The following is a 6,253-nucleotide window of genomic DNA, read 5'->3' as shown; positions in this document are numbered from 1 at the left end:
TTTTGACCAGCACTAGTCAGTGGATAGTTTTCTCTGTGCCTTGTTAGTTCTTGGAAGCTAAGTAAGGCTTTGTCTTCCCAGCTAACAAAGGTGTGTTTTTATGTTGGGGTAACTAATGCATGTGAACAATCCTGAGGTAAAAACACAGTGATGACAAGTTTACCATAGGGGAAATTAGGCAAGGTGAACAATGAGTGAGGGGATAGTGCTGACCTCACTTAGTTTACCTCACAGTAAACATGTAATCACTGTGTTTTTACCTCAGGATTGTTCACATGCGTCAGTTACCCCAACATAAAAACACACCTTTGTTAGCAGTGAAGACAGGGCCTAACGCTAGCTGTGACATGGAGACCTGCCTAAGAGAAAGTGACCAGAGCTTGCCAAGCTCATTTTATGCAGACCAGGGAATGGACAGATGATAGCGCTTTGTTCTAGTCTGCACCTAGGTTTTGTACCAGTATAACTATTTTGGATAGAGATGTGATGATTTTTTTTTTTAACCCATATTGGCTATGTCTACATGATGAGCTCAGGCAGCGATCCCCATAGACAAACTCACGCTAAACACAGTAGCATAGGTGTGGTAGCAGGGGCAGCTGTAACATGTGCTAACAGCCCTGGAGTTCAGGTGGGTTTGTACTCAGGGAGGCGACCACAGTACCATCATTGCCCATGTTACCGCAGCTAGCTCAACCGAGAGCTAGCACAAATATGCCTATGGCAGCTGGGAATCACACCTCTAGCTCCTAGCGTTGACGTAGCCACAGTTATAGTACAACCCCTAGAGCGGATGCAGTTATACTGGTATAAATGTGCCTTCTATGTAGCATTTCCCCGGCCCCATACAGGAATACTGACGTAGTTAGAGAAGTACAACTCCTGTGCAAAGACGAGGCCAAGGTCTAGTGTATAACCACTGAGTCAAGCTTGATTTAAGTTACTGATTTAGATAGCTACCTATAGAATATCCCATAATTCTGTGGTTAGTGCACTTGCCTGGGATGCCAAAGACCAAGATTCAATTCCCCCCCTCTCTGCCAGAGGGGGAGAAAGGATTTGACCAGGGGGCTCCCCACCTCCCAGAAGAATCCTCTTACCACTGAGCTATGGGATAGTCTGATGTGGCAGTCCTCAATCTCTCTTGTTGAAGATGTTCCACTGTGAATAACGCATAAAAGAGTAGGGGGAGCGGACTCAGGGTCTTCCACCTCTCGGGTGTGTGCCCTAAGCACTGAACTATAGAATCATTCACATTCTCTCTCCCTCTGTCTCAGGCCCAGTGACACAGAGGAAGTCATTGGGTGAGAGAGACACTGTAGTCCAGTAAAAGGAAAAGGAGGACTTGTGGCACTTTAGAGACTAACAAATTTATTTGAGCATAAGCTTTCGTCAACTACAGCTCACTTCATCGGATGCTCCGATGAAGTGAGCTGTAGCTCACGAGAAAGCTTATGCTCAGATAAATTTGTTAGTCTCTAAGGTGCCACAAGTCCTCCTTTTCTTTTTGCAGATACAGACTAACACAGCTGCTACTCTGAACCTGTAGTCCAGTGGTTTCATTATTTATCCCTAGTGGAACAGCTTCAGCAGGAGAGATTGAGGGCATCCCCCATCAGAATATCCCAAAGCTCACTCTCCTGAGAAGGGTTCAAATAATTTCTCCCTCTTGGGCAGAGAAGGGGGAATTGACCCTGGGTCTCTCGCATCCCAGTTGAGTGCTCTAACCACTGGTATAAAAGTTATAACCCACCTGACTCCAGGAGGCATTCAAAGATGCCCGACTCTCCACATTCATCGTATAGGGAGCCTGGATGCCTAACTCGGCTTTGTGGATTGCCGTGCTGTTAGGCACTATGATGCTCAGTGTTGCAACGCCAAAGTCCCTTTGTGGATCCCCCCTGCGCCCTCCCCTCCCCCACAGCTAGAAACAAACAACTAAGGCAGTGGGCTTATACTGTCAGAGCCCAAATGCAAAACTTCATTAAATTGAATCACCTTGCCGCTAAATTCAGGTGAAGCCCTTGAAGATGGGAAAGTCACTGACATAGAAATGACTGAAAAGGTTCTAGAGATGCCATAGGAAATTACAGGCCAATTAGTTTCAATGTCATCTGTGGGGGAAGTGTTAGATAGCGTTTAAGGGATCAAATGTGAAAGCACAGTAAGGAGGGTTGATGCCGTTTGGGGGAAGGAAGGCTGTGTGGCTAATTTTATGGAGCAAGAGCAGTCCGAGTGAGCAAAACGGGCATCGCCTATTTAGACGTGGAGAGAACACTGGACAAGGCTCCACGGAGAAGGTTAATGATCAAGGTGGGGAGTCCCAGAAAAAATGAATGGCTTAATGGCTTAATGCACGGGAAATTGGCCAAAAGCAAAGGAACAAGTGGGAAGGTATTAATGGAACCTTTATATGTCAGAAGGAGATTGTTACCGGGGTTCCTGTAATGGACCAACACAGCCAGCTCACCTGGCACAGAACAAAACCCTGCAGGGTTAGATTGTGAGTGACTGAGCTCCCTAGGACAGGGAGCAGTCATTTTAGATCTGAAGCACCATGACTCCCCGTCCCTGGCCTTGTATAAACATGGCTCTCAACAGTTTCATGCACAGCTGTTGGATTTTTGCATTTGTTTTGTACTGTATCTCCCCCATTGTTCTGTTCTAATACATTTTTTTAAAGCGCTTTTCAGAACCAATAGCAGTACAAACAAAGGCAACTGCACACAAGTGATAGGGGGCTCGATCCTGTTCCCAGTCACTTCCCCTATCATTTTGCCACTGACTTCAAATGGGACAGATTGAAGGCTGTCAGGTGGTAAGACTGGCTAAACACGCCTAGATTGTCAGGGGTGCAGAGTGTGTGCATCTCACTGGGACTTGAGGCTGAGATTTTTCCCAGAGCTGCCTAAGTGATACAGAGCCCCAGTCCCCTACTCAGTGTTGATGGTGCTGGCTGTTATTTTTAATGCCTGGATAGTTTCATGTTAAGGCTACGTCAACGGGGTACGGGCAGGAGACATTTGAAATGATGTTCATTTTATTATCATGGAACCTGATTTTCATAAACTCAAGCTAATCAAATTGATACACAAATGTAGGTTCCAATGCATGTCTAATTTGCACACGCAGTTACTAGGGCTTAGCATAAAGCAGGTGGCCATTGACTAAATTGGGCCACTTGCAACTGTTCGCTTTGTGCACATACTGCAATTGCATGCATAAATTAGGCACATAAATGCATGTATTCCAGGATATTTCACTTACTAGGACAAAGAACTACTCTGTGTTGCTCTTTGAGCCCATGATCTAGCTGCAGAGCCATATTCATGAGACATTATGATACAAATAGTGGACCTTCTGAGCTCTATACATACCTATAGGCTAACATTTTCAAAAGCAATGAGATGCCCAACATAAGTCACTGTGAAGAGAATGGTTTCAGAGTAACAGCCATGTTAGTCTGTATTCGCAAAAAGAAAAGGAGGACTTGTGGCACCTTAGAGACTAACCAATTTATTTGAGCATAAGCTTTCGTGAGCTACAGCTCACTTCATCGGATGCATACTGTGGAAAGTGTAGAAGATCTTTTTATATACACACAAAGCATGAAAAAATACCTCCTCCCACCCCACTCTCCTGCTGCTAATAGCTTATCTAAAGTGGTCACTCTCCTTACAATGTGTATGATAATCAAGTTGGGCCATTTCCAGCACAAATCCAGGTTTTTTCACCCCCCGCACCCCCCCCCACACAAACCCTCACAAACCCAGCAGGACAGTGGGTTTGTGGGGGTGTGTGTGTGAGAAAACCTGGATTTGTGCTGGAAATGGCCCAACTTGATTATCATACACATTGTAAGGAGAGTGACCACTTTAGATAAGCTATTACCAGCAGGAGAGTGGGGTGGGAGGAAGTATTTTTTCATGCTTTGTGTGTATATAAAAAGATCTTCTACACTTTCCACAGTATGCATCCAATGAAGTGAGCTGTAGCTCACGAAAGCTTATGCTCAAATAAATTGGTTAGTCTCTAAGGTGCCACAAGTCCTCCTTTTCTTTTTGTGAAGAGAATGTTGTAAATTGGAGAGGGTTCAGAGAAGAGTCACAAGAATGATTAAAGGATTAGAAAACTTGCCTTATAGTGACAGACTCAAAGTGTTCAATCTATTTAGCTTAACAAAGAGAATGGTAAGGTGTCACTTGATTACAGTCTGTAAGTATCTACATGGGGAAAAATATTTAATAATGGGCTTTTCAACTTAGCAGAGAAAGGCATAACACAATCCAGTGGCTGGAAGTTGAACCTAGATGAATTCAGACTGGAAATAAGGCACAGATATTTGACAGTGAGGGTAATTAACCACTGGAACAATTTACTAAGGGTCGTGGTGGATTCTCCATCACTGACATTTTTTAAATCAAGTTTGGATGTTTTGCTAAAAGCTCTGCTGGAGGAATTATTTTGGGGCAGTTCCATGAGCTGTGTTATATAGGAGGTCAGACTAGATGATCACAATGGTTCCTTCTGCCTTGGAATCTATAAATCAATACGAGAGGCCTGATTCTCAGAGGATGGGTGCTCAGCACTTTCTGAAAATCAGGCATATTTTAAGGCATCTCAGTTAATAAACTCAAAATTGATACCACTAAAATCACTAGTTAATAAAGAAAATTTTGGCCAGAAAGCTCATGCAATAACAAACAATATGATGGACATCAACAGGCTAGTAAAAAGGCGAGGGAGACAGACCCCCTCCACATTTATGCCTGTGACTGGCAACGAAGGGAGCTAGCTGAGAAAGTGAGATTGGTCAGAGTTTAGCATCCACTGGCAGGATTGCAAATATTTGCAAGTTAAGTTGCACAACTGAAGAATCCTCCCCCACCCCAGCAATTGAACTTAAAACATTTTCAAGCACATGGAATGAGTCACGAATAAGGGGTTAGAACTTGGTATCTGAATGTAAACTCCAAAAACCCGAATCAAAAACTGTCTAACTGGAAAGAAATGCAAGATAATTGCTTTCTTAGGGAATTCTCCAAGATGCAGCATGGTCTTTATCAGATCACATTATTATCTACATACAAAAGGCATCAGCAGGTCAGAATGCAATTGTCGGGATAGCCACCTGAACCCGAGCTTTAATGCCAGGGCAACTTTTATTCGAAGAAGAAAATAAAAGGGTGTGTGCATGTACTCTTGGGTTTTGTGGTAAACAGAATTGCTAGTGCTTGACGTAGTTTAGGATTTCTATTAAATAGTCAGCACTGCCTGTCCAAACTTGCTATCCTTTTATCAAATCCAACATCCCATTGTGATGTCTATTGCTAAGCTGATATCATTAGAAACTGCTGGAAAGTTACAAACATGAAATGCTGTGGCTACCTGTAAAAGATGTCCAGGGATTTCTCTTCCTGCCCACTTGACATTTGACTGAATCTCTCACTTCCATCTTAATACAAAGCATGCTGTAAAGTACCTCACCTTTTCTCTGGGAGAAGGCAAAAATCCTCCCTTAAATACAAAACCAGAGCATCTTAATGATGATTTTTGTTGGCTTTTTACATGTTTGGTTTTTTTTAGCAAAGCCTTTGATTGTAGAAATAACATGCAGATCAACTGATGACTTTATGCAAAATGATAGTAATATGGCAGGGTTTTAGGAAGGGTTGAATTGAGCTGGTACACACAATGGTGCATCATACTAGCCCTTCAGCAATGTCCTTATCAACTGCTGCAGACTAAGCTTTCATATATATATATATATAAAAAAAGAGAGAGAGAGAGAGAGAGATGTATGTGAGTGTGTGTGTGTATGACTTGATTTTCAAAACTGTTGTGAGAACACACAGCTCCCACAGAGGTTAATGGACATTAAGTTTATGCTTCTAGTGTTGTGGAGATAAACTTCAGCATTGCACTCGATGCAATATCATTGTACTGAGTCTCTAACTAGACACACTGAAACAATGGTTCGGAGAGGTGTGGACTGCTCCCATTCAACTCAACAGGAGGTTGAATCTGAAGTCTGCCCATAGCCACTCAAATGTCCATGTTAACTGTTTCAATGATGATCAATTCAGCAGAAACATCTGGGGACTGTGGTTGTGGGTGCAGATTTGATGGTGTGCCACCACTTTTATCAATGGTCTTAAGCCATAGAAGAACCACAGATGCCTGCCATCTCAGCTTCTTTTTGGCCTTCTGCAAGTTCCTGCATATGACAAAACCCATTCTTGCAGAACTACCC

This window comes from Lepidochelys kempii, chromosome 13 (assembly GCF_965140265.1).
Source record: "Lepidochelys kempii isolate rLepKem1 chromosome 13, rLepKem1.hap2, whole genome shotgun sequence".
In the NCBI taxonomy this organism is placed as follows: domain Eukaryota; kingdom Metazoa; phylum Chordata; order Testudines; family Cheloniidae; genus Lepidochelys; species Lepidochelys kempii.
This window is presented reverse-complemented; position numbering follows the sequence as displayed.